Source organism: Mirounga leonina, unplaced genomic scaffold, assembly GCF_011800145.1.
Source record: "Mirounga leonina isolate KUSES-001 unplaced genomic scaffold, KU_Mleo_1.0 Mir_170, whole genome shotgun sequence".
NCBI lineage: Eukaryota > Metazoa > Chordata > Mammalia > Carnivora > Phocidae > Mirounga > Mirounga leonina.
The window spans coordinates 35,402,046-35,424,694 of NW_023270433.1; the positions used below are offsets into that span (position 1 = coordinate 35,402,046).

At 42.2% G+C, this 22,649-nt stretch overlaps 1 protein-coding gene across 3 annotated transcripts in view; it reads right to left on the minus strand.

Moving 5' to 3' along the window:
- The window catches only part of RUSC2 (RUN and SH3 domain containing 2), a 72,463-nt gene that overhangs the window by 17,508 nt on the left and 32,306 nt on the right, over nucleotides 1–22,649 (minus strand). The window contains exon 1 of one of the 3 annotated variants that reach the window (XM_035016370.1): nucleotides 5,499–6,894. The exons of 1 other annotated variant lie outside the window; for it this stretch is intronic. The gene's annotated coding sequence lies outside the window, so the exon portion shown is untranslated. Of the gene's footprint in view, nucleotides 1–5,498; nucleotides 6,895–22,649 lie in introns of those variants that run through there. One more of the 3 variants, XM_035016373.1, reaches the window with a different exon arrangement.

The following is a 22,649-nucleotide window of genomic DNA, read 5'->3' on the forward strand; positions in this document are numbered from 1 at the left end:
TGAGGAAGGGAATGGGTATTGACTGGTGGAGGGGATTGGGCATTTTCAGAGATAAACTGAGAAGGAAAAAAGAGAGACAGCTGCCTTAAAGTATGGGATATTGTTGAGAGAAATAAAGAGGATTTTTAGGAAGTTTAGCTATGAAGTACATGAGATAATTTTCCCTTCACTCTTCCCCATCTCTTCTCTTCCTTCACCAAGAAAACTTGGGTTCAAATAAAAATGCTACAAGGATAACAGAAAGTTGGAAACAACTTAAAATTCCAGTAATAACAATCAATAAAAAAGTACAGAGCAGAGTATCATTAAAATAATGTGTTAATATGATTACTGACTTGGGAAAATGTTCACAAAATATTAAGTAAAACTGCAGATTACAAACAGCATGTAGAGTATGACACCATTTTTGTAAATAAATATATGTCTGTATGTGTCTTAGTCTGTTCAGGTTGCTATGACAAAACATCTCCAGACTATGTGTCTTGTAAACAGCAGAGATTTATTTCTCATAGTTCCAGAGGCTGGGAAGTCCAAGATCAAGGTGCCAGAATGGCTGCATTCTGCCCTCTTCCTTGTTCATAGCTGGCACCTTCTAGCTGTGTCCTCACATTGTGTAAGGGACAAGTGATCTCTCTGGAGCCTGTTTTGTAAGAGCACTAACGCCATTCATGAGGGCTTTGTCCTCATGAGCTAATCGCCTCCCAAGGCCCTATCTCTTACTACCACTACCTTTGGGGGTTAGGATTCAACATATGAATTTTGGGGGACACAAATATTCAGACCATAGCAATATGCATGAAAGAAAATTTGAAGGCATATACAACAAAATATTAATAGTGCTTATCTCTGTTGAGTGATTTTGGATTATTTTTAATATTACTCTTTCTGTTTCATCTGTATTTTTAAAATTTTATTTAAATTCAATTCATTAACATATAGTGTATTACTAGTTTCAGAGGTAGAGTTCAGTGATTCATCAGTTGCATACAACACCCAGGGCTCATTACATCACATGCCCTCCTTAATGCCCATCACCCAGTTACTCCATCCCTCTACCCACCTCCCCTCCAGCAACCCTAGTCATCTATATTTTCTAATTTGTATATAATAAATATCTATTATGTACATAATTTAAACAGTTTTGTTTTTTCTCTCTCTCTCTCTTTCTTTTAGAGATGGGGGGCAGAGGGACAGGGAAAGAGAGAGAGAGAGAATCTTGAACAGGTTCCACACCCAGAGTGGAGCCTGACACAGGGCTTGATCTCACAACCCTGAGATCATGACGTGGGCTGAAATCGAGTCAGATGCTTAACCGACCAAGCCACCCAGGTGCCCCATTTTGTTTTCTTTAAACAACACAGATACCTGGGTTCAGGGCTTGGAGAGGGCGGCTTCCCCATACATATAGTACTAGGTTTCCCCAAGTCAAGGCTATCATCTGAGGCCTGGACTAAAAGGAGCATAGAAAACTGTCTTGTACACATAGCAGTAATTTTAGGAGTACCTATGGCCTACAGCCATCACTTGATCTTCGGTGAATAACCGCCCCCCCTCTTTAAAGCACCGTTTTCTTTTTTTTTTTTTAAAGATTTTATTTATTTGACAGAGAGAGACACAGCGAGAGAGGGAACACAAGCAGGGGGAAGCAGGAGAGGGAGAAGCAGGCTCCCTGCCGAGCAGGGAGCCCAATGCGGGGCTCGATCCCAGGACCCTGGGATCATGACCTGAGCCGAAGGCAGACGCTTAACAACTGAGCCACCCAGGCGCCCCTAAAGCACCATTTTCAAGTAGCATTCACAAATAAAATATACACACATAAGAACTTATGATTCGATCCACAAAACTACTACTGAGTCACATATGCTTTGAAATGGAAAAACACAGTGACACACAGTCTAGAAGGCTGATCCTCTAAATCAGGGATAAAGAATAAATGGATACAGAAGATGATGAAGAACCTTTGGCTGGAGGGTACAGACAATTATATTATAATGTTGTTTATGTATCTGTCCCCCAGACTAGAATTCATTCCCTGAGGTCAGAAACTGAGATATAGTCAATTCCGTGTCCCTAGAACCTATACATAGTGCTTGGAACATGGTAAGTGCTCCGTTATTTGTGGACTCCTACTTTACCCATTTAAAGACTTATTTGTCTTTTTATTATTGAGTTGTAGGAGTTTTAAAATTTCCTTTGTCAGACATGTCTTGTGAATATTTTCTTTTGGCCTGTGGCTTGCCCATTTGTTTTCTTAATGGTGCTTTTCAATTAATGGAAGTTTTTAATTATACAAAATTGCATTTATCTTTTCTTTTTCTTTTATGGTTAAAGCTTTCTGTGTCCTATCTAAAATATCTTTGCTTATCCCAAGATCATAAAGAAAATTTTCCTTTTTTTCCTGAAAGCTGTATAATTTTAGCTTTTACATTTAGGTTGTGCTGAATCCTATTTTAACTGTAAAGCACTATCCCTGGTGGATTCATTTTATGTTTTTGTATCTTAGAGAAGGTCTTATTCCTCCCTGATCTCCACACAACCAAGGGAAATGCCTGCCAATAGTTCCTTCACAGACAACTCTAGCTCAGCTAACTAAGGTGAAGTTCTGCAGACATCCTATGAGATTTTGTGCTCATGCCTCTGCTCTGCCCCTGACAAAACTTGCACATTTTTTGCAAAGCATTTTTTAAATATATGTCATCTCCCTGATCCTCACAACAACTCACCAAAGTAGCCAGAGCCACTTTCATTTTAAAAAACAAGGAAATCAACAACCAAAAAAACAAAAGGACTTGTCCAAGATCACTCAGTTAATAAAGACAGATTAAGAATCTTAACTTTTAGGGGCGCCTGGGTGGCTCAGTTGGTTAAGCAACTGCCTTCGGCTCAGGTCATGATCCTGGAGTCCCGGGATCGAGTCCCGCATCGGGCTCCCTGCTCGGCAGGGAGTCTGCTTCTCCCTCTGACCCTCCTCCCTCTCATGCTCTCTGTCTCTCATTCTCTCTCTCGCAAATAAATAAAATCTTAAAAAAAAAAAAAAAAAAAGAATCTTAACTTTTAATCAGTTAGGAATCTTAAGGAATCTTGGAGGAATCTTAAGGAATTAATGCTCCATTAATTGGATGGAATAATTCTTAAGGAATTAATGCTCCATCCACAATCCAGCATCTTCATCTTAAGGAATCTTAAGGAATCTTAACTTCTGATCAGTTAAGAATGTAATGAGAGTATACTGTACATGTGACTTTATTTCAAACACCACAGAGCACATACCTCTTAGACTTCTTTCTTGGGAGTGACTTGTTCTACAATAATACACGTTTAATACTGTGGTCCATGAGCTCTAATAAAATAGAAGAGAAAACAATGGGGTAGAAGAGCTCATTCCAGACTCTGGAATGAGTACCCTGATTGAATGGAGAGACATGGGAGATGAAGATGGGGAAGGAATAGAGAATCCAGAATAGGAAGAAAGTGGAAGAAAGCTCTCAGAAAATGGGCCCTCTAGCTGTGATTACTAGGTAGATAGTGGTGGGTTCAGCCAGCATCAAGTTAGGAAGTCTAGCTCTCTACAACCGGATGAGCTTTCCATGAGAGCCCTTTTCCTGGCCCCCATCACAAATGAGTGTCTCCTGGCCTATCATAACAATACTATTTATTAGTGATCATTCACTGAGCTTTTACATGCCAGGTGATTTACATATATCATCTCTACTTCCACTATAACTTTTTGAATGATTTATTTATTTATTTTAGAGTGAGAGAGTGTGGGGGGTGGGGGCAGAGGGAGAGAGAGAATCTCAAGCAGAGTCCCTGCAGAGCGTAGAACCCAATATGGGGCTCAATGACCCTGAGATCACAACCTGAGCAGGAATCTAGAGTCAGATGCTTAGCCGACTGAGCCAGGCAGGTACCCCACCACTATGATCTGTAAAAGGAGGCATAATCATTTCTATTTTACACATGAGAAAACTGAAGCATAGCAAGAGTAAGTAGTTTGCCTACAATTACACAGCTGAGATAAGACACAAACTCAGGTCTGCCCAATTCTGCCCAGTTCTTAATTCTTTCCACTACAACTGCCTCCCAAAGAAAATGAGCCGGGCCACACCCTCTTCCTAAAGTCCTGGCATTTACCCTGCTGCACGGCAGCTGCTTCCTACCTTTCCTGTATAGGCCCCCACTCTAGCCTTCACTTACATAATTTGTATTTACCCACTTCTCTATGCTCTGAACCTATCGTCCCTTTCATATTACCGCCCCAGTAATATGAATGTTATTAAACACTCTTCAATCCACCGCCTGTCACAGCTCCCGGCCCTCATCTCCCTGCCCCATTCATAGTCCCCAAGGCCCCTTTTCCCTGTTCTGTAGTTCACATTCCTGGATGCTTCCTGGGAACTAACAACCTCCCACAACTTCCCAGTGTATTCCCCAATCACATATTTGCACAATGTGGAACCACTGATTCCTATTAGCATGTTTTTGAATCATCCACCAAGGCGGTCAATGGAAATGGGAATTTAAGGAACTCTATCTGCTCAGCGATAGGGTAACTCTGGGCAGGAAAATGTTCTACACTCCAGAAGAAGGGTTTCCCCTGTTTTCAGTCATCAGCATCTCTCTGCCAGTCATTGAATGCCTTCCCTCTTTTTTTGGCCTTCTGTGGGAGGACTGAGAAGACGGTGGTACTCAGTTGCTAATCTCTAACAATCTGACCTTGACCTGAGGTCCCACGAGGAGCATCGGTAGGACGGATAACCTTTTTCCTGTCTGAGTCCTCTCTGGAGCAGGACTGAAGGGAGGAGAGGAAGAGGGTACATTTGGGACCTGCTTATGCTCAGGTCCCTTCCTGTTAGGAATCTAGGTCTGTATAAGGAGACTGATTATAACAAGTCAGGTGCCCTCAGCATTACAATGACCACCTCCCCATGCTCCCCCAATAGACTGTGGAGCCTCTTGATCAACATTCTTTCTTATTCCATCCTTACCGAGAGCCTAGTGGCTCCCATGGCACCAGAAGATATGGTATGTGTGTCTATGGGTATGAATGTTTGTGTATGGAGGAAAAAGAATGGGATGGATGCTTCCCAGCCCCTCCTCTTGAAAGCTGCTTGAATCCCTGCATTTTCTCCATCATAAACTTATGATAGCTTCAGGGGTGTCTCCTCCCATTAAGCCTTTGTTCCTAGATCTGAACCCCTCCACCCTGGCCCACACTATAGCAGCCTCATTAGAAATGCCCAGAAAGGAAGGAGGGGATCTTCTGCTTCTTGACAAGACAGCATTAGCCCAAGCCTCTGCACCACAGCCCAAATATATGCAAGGACGAGCCTGGCTAATGTTTGCTCTCATGCTTGCTCTCTCTCTCTCGCTCTCTCTCTCTCTCTCTCTCTCTCTCGGAAAGACAAAGCCAACCCTCAGAAGCCAGGGCCCAAATGTGCTGCTCGGTTATCCTAGCGGCTCTGCCCTGCCCCTCCCCCAGCTCCGCTGAGCCATACCTCTGTTAGGAGCCTTGAGCTGCACCCGGAGGCTTCTGTTCCTTTTGCACTCCAACCAAGCTCTACCTTGACAGTTCCAGCCGAGGCACTGTTCCACGGGGCCACACAGGGGGAACGGAACCGATTTCCTAAGATCTGATTTCTGCTAATACAATGGCATCGTTGCGAATGCAGGGAGGCTGCGCAATCGCAGCGCCTCTGCTCGCCGCCGCCCGCCGCCGCCGGTGGTGGCCGTGCTGGGGCTGCGGTGACGTTGCTGCTCTGGGAAGGGGGAAGGGAGAGGAGCAGGCCTGCCCACGGTACAGCCGCCCAGCCTCCCTCCCTGCCAGGCCCTGGGGGCCCCTTAGCCTAGGGAAGGGGGAGGGGAGAGAAAGGAGTCCGTGCCGGAGGCTGAGAACTCTCGAGGCGGCAAAGAAAACGGGGGAGAGAGCCGGACCTGGCTTCTCCCTGGTCCTTAGGAGTCTCAGGGGAAAAGTCTGGGCAGAGGCTTAGAGCTTCCTTCCTTCCCTTTAGGCCCCTCCTTTTAGGTCTTAGCCAGAAACCTCTCCCTCTTCTCTTCAACCCACTCTGAATGACTCCTTGTTTTCCAGCTTTTTCCTTTCACTAAGATTCCAGACTAGCCTCAGGGTGGAGCAGCCAGCCTGGGAGGGGGTTCCTGAAACCTTGAAGAGAGGCTGCAAGGACCAGTCGTCGGTCTACCAGCAGGCCGAGTCCTTGTGGATCCCAGCGCGACTCAGCACGAGGCTTTGAGGGCGTGCCTCTTGGGAGAAAAGGGAGACTGGGCCATAGGCAGGTTTCTCTACACAGGGTGGTCGTGAGCCTTAGGACCAGGCTGCCTACAGGCCCCTTCCGAACACAGGGTCCGATTCATTCCCTGGATTTTCAGGGGGCCTGTTAGTGTGGCCGGAATAGAACCTTCTCCTTTCACCTACATTAGCTTTTGGACAAGTGCTGAGCGGGGTCCGGCTGGGCCTGTAATGAGGCAGAATCCATTTGGCCAGGCTGAGGGGCCAGGAAGCTCATTTTCCTAGGGAAAGGGAGCGGTCTCCCCTCAGCCAGAGAAAAATCTCAGTTCTACCCGTAGCCCTACAGAGCCCTTCACCTCCTCCAAGCTCCCCCTTCCTCAGGCTCTGGGCCAGTTCTGTGGGGATCAGTGAACAGTGGAGAAGCCACAGCCAGAGCCAGCCGGAGAGCCAGCAGCAACACTGTCCGCTTCATGCCACTGCTCCCTGCGGCCGCCCTGGAATGCAGAGACAGTCGCAAGCTGCGGTTGGCCCCCCGAGGACTAGCCCGGTCTAGGTCTCCTCCCAGTGTTGACCAGTATCTGTATTCCACAGCCAAGCCCTTGGATTTCAGGTCCCTAGAAAGAAGCCAGGGGGGCGCCTGGGTGGCTCAGTTGGTTGGGCGACTGCCTTCGGCTCAGGTCATGATCCTGGAGTCCCGGGATCGAGTCCCGCATCAGGCTCCCTGCTCAGCGGGGGGTCTGCTTCTCCCTCTGACCCTCTTCCCTCTCGTGCTCTCTGTCTCTCATTCTCTCTCTCAAATAAATAAATAGAATCTTAAAAAAAAAAATCAAAAAAAAAAAAAAGAAAGAAGCCAGGGGTCCGCTGGCCAGGACCACAGCAGCCACCACTCAGGATCCAGAAGAGATGTAGTTTCTTTCCCTTATTGCTTCTTCTATTCCCTATGAGGCCCATGAGGCCATCGATGATACACTGGGATGTACAGAGCTGGAGAGAGAACAGAAGCGGGTGAAGACCCCCAAACCTACCTCTAACCTTGATCTGTTTGAGGGCCCATGGCACCTTGAGCCCATAAAGCAGGAAACAGCGAGGAAGAGAAGGAGAGAGGGAGTCTGCTTCCTAAATCGGACCATTAGTGATCCTCACAGGGAGGCTGAAAGCAGCAGATATGGTGTCACTATACAAGCGTACCTCCTTTTACTGAATTTCATTTGACATGAATGCTGTTTTCAAGCCTGCTAACAAAACATCCACCCTGCAGCCCATGGATTGAGTAGTCATTTCAAATTTCAAGTCTTATTATTTAAGAAATATATTTCGTCAGGCTACAACTGCCGTGGATGGTGATTCCTTTGACGGATCTGGGCAAAGTTAATTGAAGACCTTCTGGAAATCACCATTCCCGATGCCATTAAGAACATTCGTAATTTACGGGAAGAGGTCAAATATCAACATTAACAGGAGTCTGGAAGAAGCTGATTCCAACCCTAATGGATGACTTTGAAGGGTTCAAGACTTCAGTGAAGGAATTAAGTGCAGATGTGATGGAAACAGCAAGGGAACTAGAATTAGAAGTGGAGCCTAAAGATGCGTCTGAAGTGTTATAATCTCCAGATAAAACTTTAATGGATGAGCAAAGAAAATGGCTTCTTGAGATGGAATCTACTCCTGGTGAAGATGCCGTGGAGACTGCTGAAATGACAACAAAGAATTTAGAAATTACATGAACTTAGTTAATAAAGCAGCTGCAAAGTTTGAGGGAATTGACTCCAATTTCAAAAGAAATTCTGTGGGTAAAATGCTATCAAACAGCATCGAATGCTACTGAGAAATTGATTGTGAAAGGAAGAGTCAGTTGATGCGGTAAACTTCACTGTTGTCTTATTATTTATTTATTTATTTTTAAAAAGATTTTATTTATTTGAGAGAGAGAGTGAGAAACAGCATGAGAGGGGAGGGTCAGAGGGAGAAGCAGGCTCCCCGCTGAGCCGGGAGCCCAAAGTGGGACTCGATCCCAGGACTCCGGGATCACGACCCGAGCCGAAGACAGTCGCCCAACCAACTGAGCCACCCAGGTGCCCCTGTTTTTTTTTAAAGATTTTACTTATTTGAGAGAGAGAGAGAGAGAGAGCACATGCATGATTACAAGTGGGGGAGGGAGCAGAGGGACAAGCAGTTTGCCTGCCTGCCAACCGGGGAGCATGATACAAGGTTTGATCCCAGGACCCCGAGATCACGACCTGAGCTGAAGTCAGATGCTTAACCAACTGAGCCACCCAGGCGCCCCTTTTGTTGTCTTATTTTAAGAACTTGCCCCAGCCACCCCAACCTTCAGCAACCACCACCCTGATCAGTCAGCAGCCATCAACATCTAGGGCAAGACATTCTACCAGCAAAAAGATTACAACTCATTGAAAGCTCAGATGATGGCTAGCATTTTTAGCAATAAAGTATTTTTTAATTAAGGTATGTACATTTTTTTTGGAGGTATGTACATTTTTATTTTATTTTATTTTATTTATTATTATTTTTTAAAGATTTTATTTATTTATTTGAGACAGAGAGAATGAGAGACAGAGAGCACATGAGAGGGGGGAGGGTCAGAGGGAGAAGCAGGCTCCCTGCCGAGCAGGGAGCCCGATGCGGGACTCGATCCCGGGACTCCAGGATCATGACCTGAGCCGAAGGCAGTCGCCCAACCAACCGAGCCACCCAGGCGCCCCTATTTTATTTTTTTTTTAAAGATTTTTTTTTTTTTAAGATTTTATTTATTTATTTGACAGAGAGAGAGATAGCTAGAGCAGGAACACAAGCAGGGGGAGTGGGAGAGGGAGAGGCAGGCTTCCTGCTGAGCAGGGAGCCCGATGTGGGACTCAATCCCAGGACCCCAGGATCATGACCTGAGCCAAAGGCAGACACTTAACGACTGAGCCACCCAGGCGCCCGAAGGTATGTACATTTTTAAAGACATAATGCTATTGCACACTTAACAGACTACAGTATAGTATAAACATAACTTTTATATGTCCTGGGAAACAAAAATATTCATTTGACTTGCTTTTTTGCAATATTCATTTTATTGCGGTGATCTGGAACAGAACCTGCAGTATCTCTGAGGTATAGCTGTACTTCCCTCTCCCCTAATAGAGACCTCGAAGTAGGTTGGATAAGCAGCTTTAGGTTAGGACAAAGTCATTCTCCATGACCCAATGCTTGGAGTTCTAGCTTCTTACTGTGAGATTTCTAGGCCCAGGGTCTTGTTCCTGAAATTTCTGTGAGGCTAAGCCATGCATCACACTGGAGAGCCACCACTTAGGAAATGTTTCTAGTTGCCTGTAGAAGGTGTCAGCTTTCAAATTTTTCGTGCTTGGCTTTCTTCGCCACATCATCACCTACGTTCCACCCACCACTGCCGAAGATCTATAGTGCTTTTGATGAAAGGTCAAATTATTTTCTGGCTAGCAACAAAATACAAATATTGTCATATTATAAACCTCAACTGGCTCCTAATTAGTATTCTCACCTGCCATTTACCTTCCACTACTGCCAGATTCATCTCCTTAAAGTACCACCTTTCTTCAGAATGTCACTCCTCTTGCCCCTTTTAATGGTTTCCCATTAACCAGAGAATCAAGTTCAAACTCATTTTGGCTTTCAAGGTCCTCCATCTTGGCTATCTATCTACTCTCTCTCTACACAACCTTACTTCCCACACCCTATCATGTAGTCCTTCAAACCTGTTTCATAATCTCATTTCCACTCTGCTGCCCTTGTTCACATTCTCCTACCTGTTACACTTGGCTCTACTCAGAATTATCCAAAATCTACAAGGCTCAGATCAACTCCTCCATCAAGTCTTCACTGGTCACCCCTGAGCCAGAAAAGATCTCTCTGTCTTCTGAACCTGTGGCTGCAGGTTGTTGGTTTTACAGCCAAGAAAAAAATCCCACAAAACCCGGTAGATTAATATGGGATTGCTAATTTCTTACGTTGACAAATAGCATCATTAAAAAAAAAATAATAAAACTTTACGTCAACTATAATCATTGCATAAGAGAAAGCATATCATCGTTATTTTTCTCATTTCATTGTATACTGATGCAAACTTCATCAAAAAGTAGCATCAGTCCATAATTTTGATTAAGTAAATCATTTGCCCTTTGATATGTTTAATGTTCTTTTTTCATATCTACCTTAATGTTTCTTTTAACTGCCAAGTCCAAGTTAAATTCATCTTTGCCCAATACCCAGTGTGTAAGACAGAATCATTTTTATTTTGTGTTTCCCACAAAACCTAGCATAGTGGTTGGCAGATACAGGGTGGTTAGCCAAAGTCCTGTTGAACAAGAGTAGTATAAAAAGAAATGTGCCTTGAGTGTAAATGAGAGTGAGTGGTAGACAGATCTGACTCAAAAGGCTTAGAAGAGAAGACCCTTGCTGTTCACCTTGGTGGGGGGAGAAAAAGGTCTATTGAAAGCTTAAAAAAAAAAAAGGAATAACTCTTCATAACCTTGAGTTAGGCAATGTATTTTTAGACACAATACCAAAAGTACAAGTGACAAAAGAAAACATAAAGTGGACTTTGTAAGAATTTAAAGCTTTTTTTAAAAAATATTTTATTTATTTATTTGACAGAGAGAGAGACATCGAGAGAGGGAACACAAGCAGGGGGAGTGGGAGAGGGAGAAGCAGGCTTCCCACTGAGAAGGGAGCCCGACGTGGGGCTTGATCCCAGGACCCTGGGATCATGACCTGAGCCAAAGGCAGACGCTTAACGACTGAGCCACCCAGGTGTCCCAGAATTTAAAGCTTTTGTGCTTCAAAGGACACAATCAAGATAGTGAAAAGACAACCCACAGGATGAGAGAAAATACTTGCAAATCATATTTCTGATAAGGGATTTCTATCCAGAATATATAAAGAACTCTTACACCTCAACAATAAAAAGACTTATAACTCAATTAAAAAATGGGCAAAGGATTTGACTAGATATTTCTCCAAAGAAGACATAAAAATGGTCAATAAACACATTAAAAGAATCCCAACATCATTTGTTATTAGGGAAGTGCAAGCCAAAGCTAAAATGAGATACCACTCCACTGTACTAGAATGGCTAAAGTCTAAAAGACAGACAATAACAAGTGTTGATGATGTAGAGAAATCAGAACCCTCATACATCACTGGGAGGATTGTAAAATGGTGTAATCACTTTGGAAAACAGTCTGGAAGTTCCTTAAAATGTTAAATATAGAGTTACCATATGACCCAGAAATTCTACTCCTAGATATATACCCAAAAGAAATGAAAACATATGTTCACACAGAAGCTTGTATATTAATGTTCACAGCATTATTCATGATAGCCAAAAGGTGGGAACAACCCAAGTGTCTTTCAATGGATGGATAAATAAAATGTGGTATGTTCATAAAATGGAATATTATTCAACAAAAAAAGGAATGAAGTACTAAAACACATTATGACATAGATGAACCTTGAAAACATTATGCTAAGTGAAAGAAGCCAAATACAAAAGGTCCCATATGGTTTGACTTCATTTATATGAAATGTCCAAAATGTCCAGATTAGGCAAATCTATGGAGACAAAAAGTAGGTTAGTGGTTGCCAGGGACCTGGGGAAGGGGAAAATAGAGAGTGATTGTTAACAGGTATGGGATTTCTTTGTGCGATGATGCAAATGTTCTAAAATTAGATTGTGGTGATGGTTGCTCAACTCTGTGAATATGCTAAAAACAACTAAATTGTATACTTTAACTGATGAAACATGGTACATCCATTATCTCTCAATAAAACTGCTAAAAAGCAGCAGCAGCAGCCCAGTGAACAGTGTTGCTCAGCTCCACAGAGACAGAAGTCTTTGAAGGCTGTGTAACTGGGTGGGGATGGTGGAATTTCAGGTGTGCAGAAAGCAGAGGCATTTCTGGTATCGCTGGCATGTCAACCCAAGGACCTCAGACAATTCCCTTTCTTTTTTTTTTTCAAACACAAAAGTTCTTAGCAGAATAGACTATGTTAACTTTACTTTCTCCTTAACCATTTCTTAACCACCAGAAGTCACTTGGACTGTCTGAATTTGTTTAGTTTTGAACTTAAATTACTTAAATTCTCTGATATTTAGCCATCTTCTCTTATTGAAACCCTCTTCTCCCTTTGACTTCTATAATACTAACCTCCCAGTACCTCTTCTTACAACATTCTTTCTTCATTGTTTAATAAAAAACACATCAATAATAATACAGTAATAGTAGGGGACTTTAACCCCCCCACTCACTGCAATGGACAGATCATCTAAGCAGAAGATCAACAAGGAAACAAGGGCTTTGAATGACACACTGGACCAGATGGACTTCACAGATATATTCAGAGTATTCCATCCTAAAGCAACGGAATACACATTCTTCTCGAGTGCACATAGAACACTCTCCAGAATAGATCACATACTGGGTCACAAATCAGGTCTCAACCAGTACCAAAAGACGGATCATTCCCTGCACATTTTCAGACCACAATGCTTTGAAACTGGAACTCAATCAATTTGGAAAGATCTCAAATACATTGAGGTTAAAGAGCATCCTACTAAAGAACAAATTGGTCAACCAGGTAATTAAAGAAGAATTTTATTTTAATTTTTTTTTAAAGATTTTTCATTTATCTTTGACAGAAAGAGAGTATACAAGCAGGGGAAGTAGCAGGCAGAGGGAGAGGGAGAAGCAGGCTCCCCGCCGAGCAGGGAGCCCGATGTGGGGCTTGATCCCAGGACTCTGGGATCATGACCTGGGCGGAAGGCAGACGCTTAACCGTCTGAGCCACCCAGGCACCCCAAGGAAGAATTTTAAAAATTCATGGAAACAAGTGAAAATGAAAACACAACTGTTCAAAACCTTTGGGATGCAGCAAAGGCAGTCCTAAGAGGGAAGTATACAGCAATACAAGCCTTTCTCAAGAAACAAGAAAGGTCTCAAGTACACAACCTAACCTTACACCTAAAGGAGCTGGAGAAAGAACAGCAAATAAAGCCTAAATCCAGCAGGAGAAGAGAATTAATAAAGATTAGAGCAGAAATCAATGAACTAGAAACCAAAAGAACAGTAGAACAGATCAACACAACTAGGAGCTGGCTCTTTGAAAGAAGAAATAAGATTGATAAACTCTTGGCCAGACTTATCAAAAAGAAAAGAAAAAGGACCCAAATATATAAAATCATGAATGAAAGAGGAGAGATCACAACCAACACTGAAGAAATACAAACAATTATAAGAACATATTATGAGCAACTATATGCCAAAAAATTAGGCAATCTGGAAGAAATGGATGCATTCCTAGAGACATATAAACTACCAAAACTGAAACAGGAGGAAGTAGAAAAGCTGAACAGAACCATAACCAGTGAAGAAATTGAATCAGTAATCAAAAATCTCCCAAAAGACAAAGAGTCCAGGGCCAGATGGCTTCACAGGGAATTCTACCAAATATCTGAAGAGGAATTAATACCTATTCTTCTGAAACTGTTCCAGAAAATAAAAATGGAAAGAAAACTTCCAAACTCATTCTATGAAGCCAGCATTGTCTTGATCCCAAAACCAGACAAAGACCCCACTAAAAAGGAGAATTACAGACCAATATCCCTGATAAACACGGATGTAAAACTTCTTACCAAGATACTAGCTAATAGGATCCAACTGTACATTAAAAGGATTATTCACCATGACCAAGTGGGATTTATTCCTGGGCTGCAGGAATGGTTCAACATTTACAAATCAATCAATGTGATATACACATTAATAAAAGAAAGGACAAGAACCATATGATCCTCTCAATAAATGCAGAAAAGGCATTTGACAAAATACGGCATCCTTTCTTGATAAAAACTCTCCATTAGGGCGCCTGGGTGGCTCAGATGGTTAAGCATCTGCCTTTGGCTCAGGTCATGATCCCAGGGTCCTGGGATCGAGTCCTGCATGGCGCTCCCTGCTCCTTGGGAGCCTGCTTCTCCCTCTGCCTCTCTCTCTCTCTCTGTCTCTCATGAAAATATAAAAATTAAAAAAAAAATAAAAAAAAAACCCCTCTCCATTGTGCAGGAATAGAGGGAACATACCTCATTTTCATAAAAGCCATATACGAAAGACCCACACCAAATATCATCCTCAATGGGGAAAAACTGAGAGCTTCCCCCCAAGATCAGGAACATGACAGGGATGTCCACTCTCCCCACTGTATTTCAACAAATACTGGAAATCATAGCCTCAGCAATCAGACAACCAAAAGAAATAAAAGGCATCCAAATCGGCAAAGAAGAGGTCAAATTTTCACATTTTGCAGACGACATGATACTCTATGTAGAAAACCCAAAAGACGCCACCAAAAATTTGCTAGAACTGATACAGGAATTTGGCAAAGTCACAGGATATAAAATCAATGCACAGAAGTCCGCTGCATTTCTATATGCTAACGAGACAGAAGAAAGAGAAATCAAGGAATTGACCCCATTTACAATTGCACCAAAAACCATAAGATACCTAGGAATAAACCTAATCAAAGAGGAAAAGGATTTGTACTCTGAAAACTATAGAACACTTAGGAAAGAAATTGAGGAAGACACAAAGAAATGGGAAAACTCATAAATAGGAAGAACAAATATTGTTAAAATGTCTATGCTATCCAAAGCAATCTATACATTTACTGCAATCCCTATCAAAATACCATCAGCATTTTTCACAGAGCTGGAACAAACAATCCTAAAATTTGTTTGGAACCAGAAAAGACCCCGAACAGCCAAAGGAATGTTGAAAAAAGAAAACCAAAGCTGGAGGCATGACAATTCCAGACATCAAGGTCTATTACAAAGCTGTCATCATCAAGACAGTATGGTACTGGCACAAAAACAGGCACATAGATCAATGGAACAGAATAGAGAGCCCAGAAATGGACCCTCAACTGTATGGTCAACTAATCTTCGACAAAGCAGAAAGACTATCCAATGGAAAAAAGTCTCTTCAACAAGTGGTGTCGGGAAAATGGGACAGCCACATGCAGAAGAATGAAACTGGACCATTTCCTTACACCATACACAAAAACAGACTCAAAATGAATGAAAGACCTAATTGTGAGACAGGAATCCATCAAAATCTTAGAGGAGAACACAGACAGCAACCTCTATGACCTCGACTGCAGCAACTTCTTGCTAGACATGTCTCCAAAGGCAAGGGAAGCAAGGGCAAAAATGAACTACTAGGATTTCAAGATAAAAATATCAAGATAAAAAGCTTTTGCACAGAAAACTTCCAAACTCATTCTATGAGGCCAGCATTATCTTGATCCCAAACAAGTCGGCAAAACCAAAAGACAACTGACAGAATAGGAGAAGATACTGGCAAATGACATATCAGATGAAGGGCTAGTATCCAAAATCTATAAAGAACTTATCAAACTCAACACTCAAAGAATAAATAATCCAATCAAGGAATGGGCAGAAGACATGAACAGACATTTTTCCAAAGAAGACATACAAATGGCCAACAGACACATGAAAAAATGCTCAACATCAGTTGGCATTAGGGAAATACAAATCAAAACCACAATGAGATATCACCTCACACCAGTCAGAATGGCTAAAATTAATGAGTCAGGAAATGACAGATGCTGGCAAGGATGCAGTGAAAGGGGAACCCTCTTACACTATTGGTGGGAATGCAAGCTGGTGCAGCCACTCTGGAAAACAGTATGGAGGTTCCTCAAAAAGTTGAAAATAGGGGCACGTGGGTGGCTCAGTTGTTAAGCGTCTGCCTTCGGCTCAGGTCATGATCCCAGTGTCCTGGGATCAAGCCCCGCATTGGGCTCCCTGGTCGGCGGGAAGCCTGCTTCTCCCTCTCCCACTCCCCCTGCTTGTGTTCCCTCTCTCGCTGTGTCTCTCTCTGTCAAATAAATAAAATCTTACCAAAAAAAGGTGAAACTTGAGAAGTGTTTGGCCCTTCCCATTATGCTAATTTCCAAATCTTATATTCTTCCAAAACTTCCAGAATCAAATCTCTAATAGCCTACTATACACTTCTTACCATTACCCCAAAACCCCAAAATTCTTCCCAAATTTCCAGAATCAAATCTCTAATAGCCTACTATACACTTCTTACCATTACCCCAAATTCAACATATCTAAAGTCAAACTGATTTTTCTATTTTAAATCAGCTTTCTTTAGACTATCAGTAACACAAGCTTGAAAATACCAAGAGTCATCTGGACTCTCTCTTTACATTCAGACAATCACCAAGTCATGCCGAGTCTTTTTTCCAGTGTTTTAGGCATGGATCTAATAATTTATTGTACTTTTACTATATTCCAACTATTATGCTAAGCACTTACTTACATCATCTCATTTAACCTATATAACCACTTTCTAAACTAAGTATTATTATCTCTATTTCATGGATGAGAATTGAGGTTCAGGGATGTTAAATCATCTTCCTAAGGTAACACAGTCAGTAAATATCTGATCTGAGATTCAGATACAGATCTGTCTGATTCCAAAGTCAGTGTTCTTAACCACTCATTATATTGCCTCTCAAGTTCCCACCCCTACTCCTATTGTTCTAATTCAGAGCTGCACTAATCTCTCCTCTGAATTATTATATAGTCTTTCTACTAGTTTTATGGCTTTCATTCTGGCTCTTTCCTCCCAGCTATCCTATATGATGACACAAGATCAATCTCCTCAAAGCACTGCCTTCAATATGTCACCTTATTACTAAAAAGAGTCTTCAATGGCTCCCTACTGCCTACAGGATAATCCAAATTCCTTGATGTGACATTCAAAGTTCCTTCCTACTTATCCAACCATGTTCCGTCACATGCCAAATTTATTCAGAATTCTGAGTTTTGGCTCACTCCCCTGGGAAGATATCTGGAATGCTCTCTTCCTATTTCCCTTGTTTTTTTTTAAGGACCTAGCTCAAATTCTAACATGTCTAGAAGCTTTTCTTAAACATGGAAATTTTCTTCTGAACTTCTTCAATACCAATTGTCTGCACAACTCATTTGGTACCAAACATTGGCCAGTTTATTTTGTTATTTATCTCTTGATGAAAGCACACTTTTGCAGTGTGGGGCTGTGTCTTATATGTTGATAAATAATTGTTAGCACAAAGCCTTGGAACTTAGTAGGGCACCAATGATGTTTATTTGATGAAGCTACTGGATCGCCAGCCCAGCAGGCTAGCTGGACCCAAGCTCTTTGGGGGAGCTTAGTTTAGCCTGAGAACAGCACATCTGACGAGGAGGAGGAGAGGAAGGAAGGAAGGAAGATGAAAACCAAAAGGCTGAGCCTTAGTAAAAAAAAAAATCCTCAATGCCAAGATCTTAAACTCTTAACCCGTCATTTCTCTCCATTTTCATACTGAGGATGGAAAGATGACTAAGCAGCTGTGTCTTTAGTCAGCACTTTCCTACCGTTTATTCCCAGTCATGATCCTAGAACATACATTGCAAAGTGACAGCCTGACAGTCACATCTTGTGTGTCAACAGGTTTTATGTGGCTTGCACAGTAAAAATGCCACCATAAACATTTTGGAGATATATCTATATCTATATCTATCTATATAGATATAGATATAATAAAATAATCATCTGGATTTCCAGTTTATCTTGCTTGAAGAATCAGAATTGACCATACCAGGCTCTCGTTTCTAGATGGTAACAAATGGCTGGAGTTGAGAAGTGGCTGCCTTCATGAGATAGGCATGTGCCCTTCAGGTTGACACGTTCCCACCACTCCTTATGGTCTTTTGCAGCTTCACTGGTTCACTTTATTCATTTCCATTATTTTCCAGGATCCTATAAAGCATTTGAGTTTGCAACCCTTGCCCAGAATAAGTTACACTTTTTCTCAATATCCTCAACCCCCGATTTACCTTACATTTCTACAATGATGTTCACTGCAGTATTACTTGCAATAGCAAAAAATTAAAAATATCCTAAATGTCCAATAGAATAGGATATTTACGAGGGCTGGTATAGAAAAGGCTTAAAAGCTAATAAAAAAAAGTAGGCTATCAAAATGTACAGAGAGACTGCTTCTTCCTGAATATGGTGAACAAGATATTAAGGAAGTCCTTTCTACTGCAAAAAAACTAGATCCTGTAGAACATATATCTTTTAAAGCATCTCAGGGCTCAAGGTAAATAGGAGAAATCTCCAAGGCTACTCCTCCATCCCAAAAAAGGGGAAACATCATGAGCTGTGGAGTAAGCAAGGAGGGCCAGGGTTCCTTGTGGGCCAATTCCCCAAACATTCTAATTGTGGTCAGAATGACAAGCCTTGGATGACTAAAAGGTGGGGAGTTAAACTGAGACTTCCACATTAAGCTGACACTCTTGAAGTATGTTCAAGTGATCCAGGGCTGGTGGTTTCCCCCCAACTTTTGGGGAGAAGCAGATACAAATTTTCACTGGAGGAAACTACCCCAGCTTAAGTAGATAGGATTCTCAAAATTACAGAACAAACAAAAGTAATTTATATCAAGGATCACAAATACATGTGAAGCAAGACACCATGAATGAATAACAGAGAAAACAAATAACAGATTTAAACTGCAAGCACTTCAGGTATTTTTTTTTTTTTTTAAGATTTTATTTATTTATTTGACAGAGAGAGACACAGCGAGAGAGGGAACACAAGCAGGGGGAGTGGGAGAGGGAGAAGCAGGCTTCCCGCCGAGCAGGGAGCCCGATGTGGGGCTCGATCCCAGGACCCCGGGATCATGACCTGAGCCGAAGGCAGACGCTCAACGACTGAGCCACCCAGGCGCCCCATACTTCAGGTATTAAAAATGTCAGATACAGAATATAAGCTATGTGTGTATGTGTGAAATGTTTTAAATAAAGGATAAAATCTCAAAGATAATCAAATAGCAAGACATTATTAGAGAGATCTAGGGGTGGTAAAAATAAAACGTAAATGAATATAACTACTGGCTACTAAGCATTCCTATTCCTGGACCAGGCTGTTTTATGGGAGGTCACGAGGTGAAAAAAAGAACGTGAAGGCTAAAGGGAGATACATTATACCCCCAGCGAGAGATGTGAACAGTGGCCTACTCAAAACAGTGTGTGAAAGTGCTCTATAAACTGTAAGTGTTTAACAGAAATGTAAAGCATTGCTATTGCTCTTTAAAAATGCTAGTATCTGGGGGGCCTGGGTGGCTCAGTTAAGTGTCTGCCTTTGGCTCAGGTCATGATCCCAGGGTCTTGGGATGGAGCCCCATGTCTGGCTCCCTGCTCAGCAAGGAGCCTGCTTGTCCCTGTCCCTCTACCCCCCACACCCGCCCCCTGCCCCCTGCTCCTTCTCTCTCTCTCTCAATAAATAAAATCTTTAAAAAAATTTTTTTTAAATGCTAACATCTGGGGTGCCTGGGTGGCTCAGTCGGTTGGGCGACTGCCTGTGGCTCAGGTCATGATCCTGGGGTCAAGTCCCGCATTGGGCTCCTTGCTCAGTGGGGAGCCTGCTTCTCCCTCTCCCTCTGCCTGCCGCTCCCCCAGCTTGTGCTTGCTCTCTCTGACAAATAAATAAATAAAATCCTTAAAAAAAAATGCTAACATCCATTGATGAGTTTTGTCTGAATCAGCTATTATTCTTTCTACATTTATTAGTTGGCATTCTAATACAAGAAAAATTTCTTTTCTTTCCTTCTTCTTTCCCTTTTCCCTCCCTCCCTCACTTCCTTCAGTATCAGTATAGAATCTTGGGCTTATCTTTTCAATTGAATGGGTCATAACCTATTGCTGGTATTGATTTTGATGCTCAGATTGTCTCATATCTGGCATTATTTGGCTTGTCTTCATTGTGAAGACCTTTATTGCTGTGTATAAACTTTTTAAAATTAACTATTTATTTTGGAATAATTTTCAATTTTAGAAAAATAACTATTTTATTTTTATTTTTATTTATTTATTTATTTTTTGAAAGATTTTATTTATTTATTTGACAGAGAGAGAGAGACAGCGAGAGAGGGAACACAAGCAAGAGGAGTGGGAGAGGGAGAAGCAGGCTTCCCGGCGAGCAGGGAGCCCGATGCGGGGCTCGATCCCAGGACCCTGGGATCATGACCTGAGCCGAAGGCAGACGCTTAACGACTGAGCCACCCAGGCGCCCCTATTTTATTTTTATTTTTTTAAGTAGGCTCCAGGCCCGGCATGGTCTGAGATCAAGACCTGAGCCGAAATCAAGAGTCGTACACTTAACTGACTGAGCCACCCAGGTGCCCCAAAATTAACTATTTATTTTGAAATAATTTTTTTTAAAAGATTTTATTTATTTATTTGGCAGAGAGAGACACAGCGAGAGAGGGAACACAAGCAGGGGGAGTGGGAGAGGGAGAAGCAGGCTTCCCGCCAGGCAGGGAGCCCGATGTTGGGTTCGATTCTGGGACCCTGGGATCGTGACCCGAGCCGAAGGCAGACGCTTAACAACTGAGTCACCCAGGCGCCCCTAATTTTTGAACTATCAAAGATTGTTTAGAGAGTTCCTGTATGTCCTTCAACCAGTTCCCTGTTACCATTTTACATAATCCTCATTTATTAAAACAAAGAAATTAACACTGAACACATTACTATTAACTAAACTTGCAAACTATTTGGATTTTGCCAGTCTTCCCACTAAATGTCCCTCTTCTATTATTTGGTTTTTTAAAAAAACTAAATGTATATATAGCTTTCATTAAAACATATGTTAATTAAAAACAAAATAAAGCCAAAAAAAAAAAAAAACCCAAAAGATATTCAGATGTATACTGGAGGCTGCAGATAAACAGCTTGGATGTTGTTTTAAGTGTACCTCAGTGAAGAAAAAGATCTGCACTTTCCACAGTCAAGACACTGAATAGTTTTGGAAACTATCTAGGCAGGTAATTTTTAGTGAAAGCAAGCAGTATTTAAGAATAGATAAGACTATGTGATCTCAGTAGACCTCTGCCCCCAGTCTTTCCCAATAATTACCCTGCCTACCTCAGGACACTCTTTGGAAATCAACAGGAAGTACTTTTGCTTGTGACCTAGTCAGATATCCTCTACATCAGCAACAACCCTATGTTAGGTAATACCTTTGTCCATGTTTTCACCGCAAACTGCACGACTGATTCCAGTAGGAAAGGTCAGAAGTGGTCAAGTCATAACAAATCAAATAAACTAATGACATACTATACAGTAGTCCCCCTTTATCTGCAGGGGATATGTTCTACGACCCCTAGTGAATGCCTGAAACCATGGATAGCACCGAACCCTATATATACCATGCTTTTTTCCTATCATACATACCTATGGTAGTCTAATTTATAAATTAGGCATAGCAAGAGATTAACAATAACTGATAATAAAATTTTAATAATATACTATAATAAAAGTTATGTGAATATGGTCTCTCTCGGTACGTCTTATTGTACTGCACTTACCCTTCTTGTATTGATGTAAGATGGTAAAATGCCTCTGTGATAAGATGGAATGAGATGAAAGACATAGGCACTGTGATGGGAGCACTAAGCTACTGACCCTTTGATAATTGTCAGGAGGAGGATCATCTGCTTGGAGGAGGATCATCTGTTTCCAGAAGGACCATGGTTGAATGTGCATGGGTTAACTGAAACTGTGGAAAGTAAAACTATGGATGACTCCTGTATACTTCTCCCTGATCTAGAAGCATCCCGAGGCCATTAATTAATATCACCTCAGGAGTTAGTCAAGCAAGCAAGCAATAATCAAACCACAAGCATCCTTCTGTGTATAAAGCACTGTGCTGGATGTTCATGGGTTAAGAGCCCGACTTGAGGGGCTCATAATTTTGTTAAAATCATTGCCAACATACCTCTGCAGAGGGCTAAGGCAGCAAGAAAGACATTTCAGGATGTGGGACAAGGGTTAGAGCAGCGGTTTCGAGCTTTTTTGGCCCTCATACATAAAACAGAGCCACTCTGGTTGAAGCAGGGAGGCCTAAAGCCTACACACTCCAAATCTCTCTCTCCACTGTGGGGGTCCCCAAAGGCCCTTCCAGGGGACCCTAGGGCTTCCAGGGAGAAATCCTAAAAACCTCTAGGCAAAGGCAAAGGCAAGACTGACCAACATGCTTTGTTGGGTCAGGAAAACGGAATGTGAAACAAATGATTAACTGATAGAAATCATCTCTTCTTTCTTCCTGCCTCCAAATCAAATAGGCCTGGAGAATAATGTGGAGTAGCTGCATTCGTAGCAGACTTACTTCTGAGTACGGAAATGAACTTCTGGGGCGCCTGGGTGGCTCAGTCGTTGAGCGTCTGCCTTCGGCTCAGGTCATGAATCCCGGGTCCTGGGATCGAGCCCCGCATCGGGCTCCCTGCTCTGCGGGGAGCCTGCTTCTCCCTCTCCCACTCCCCC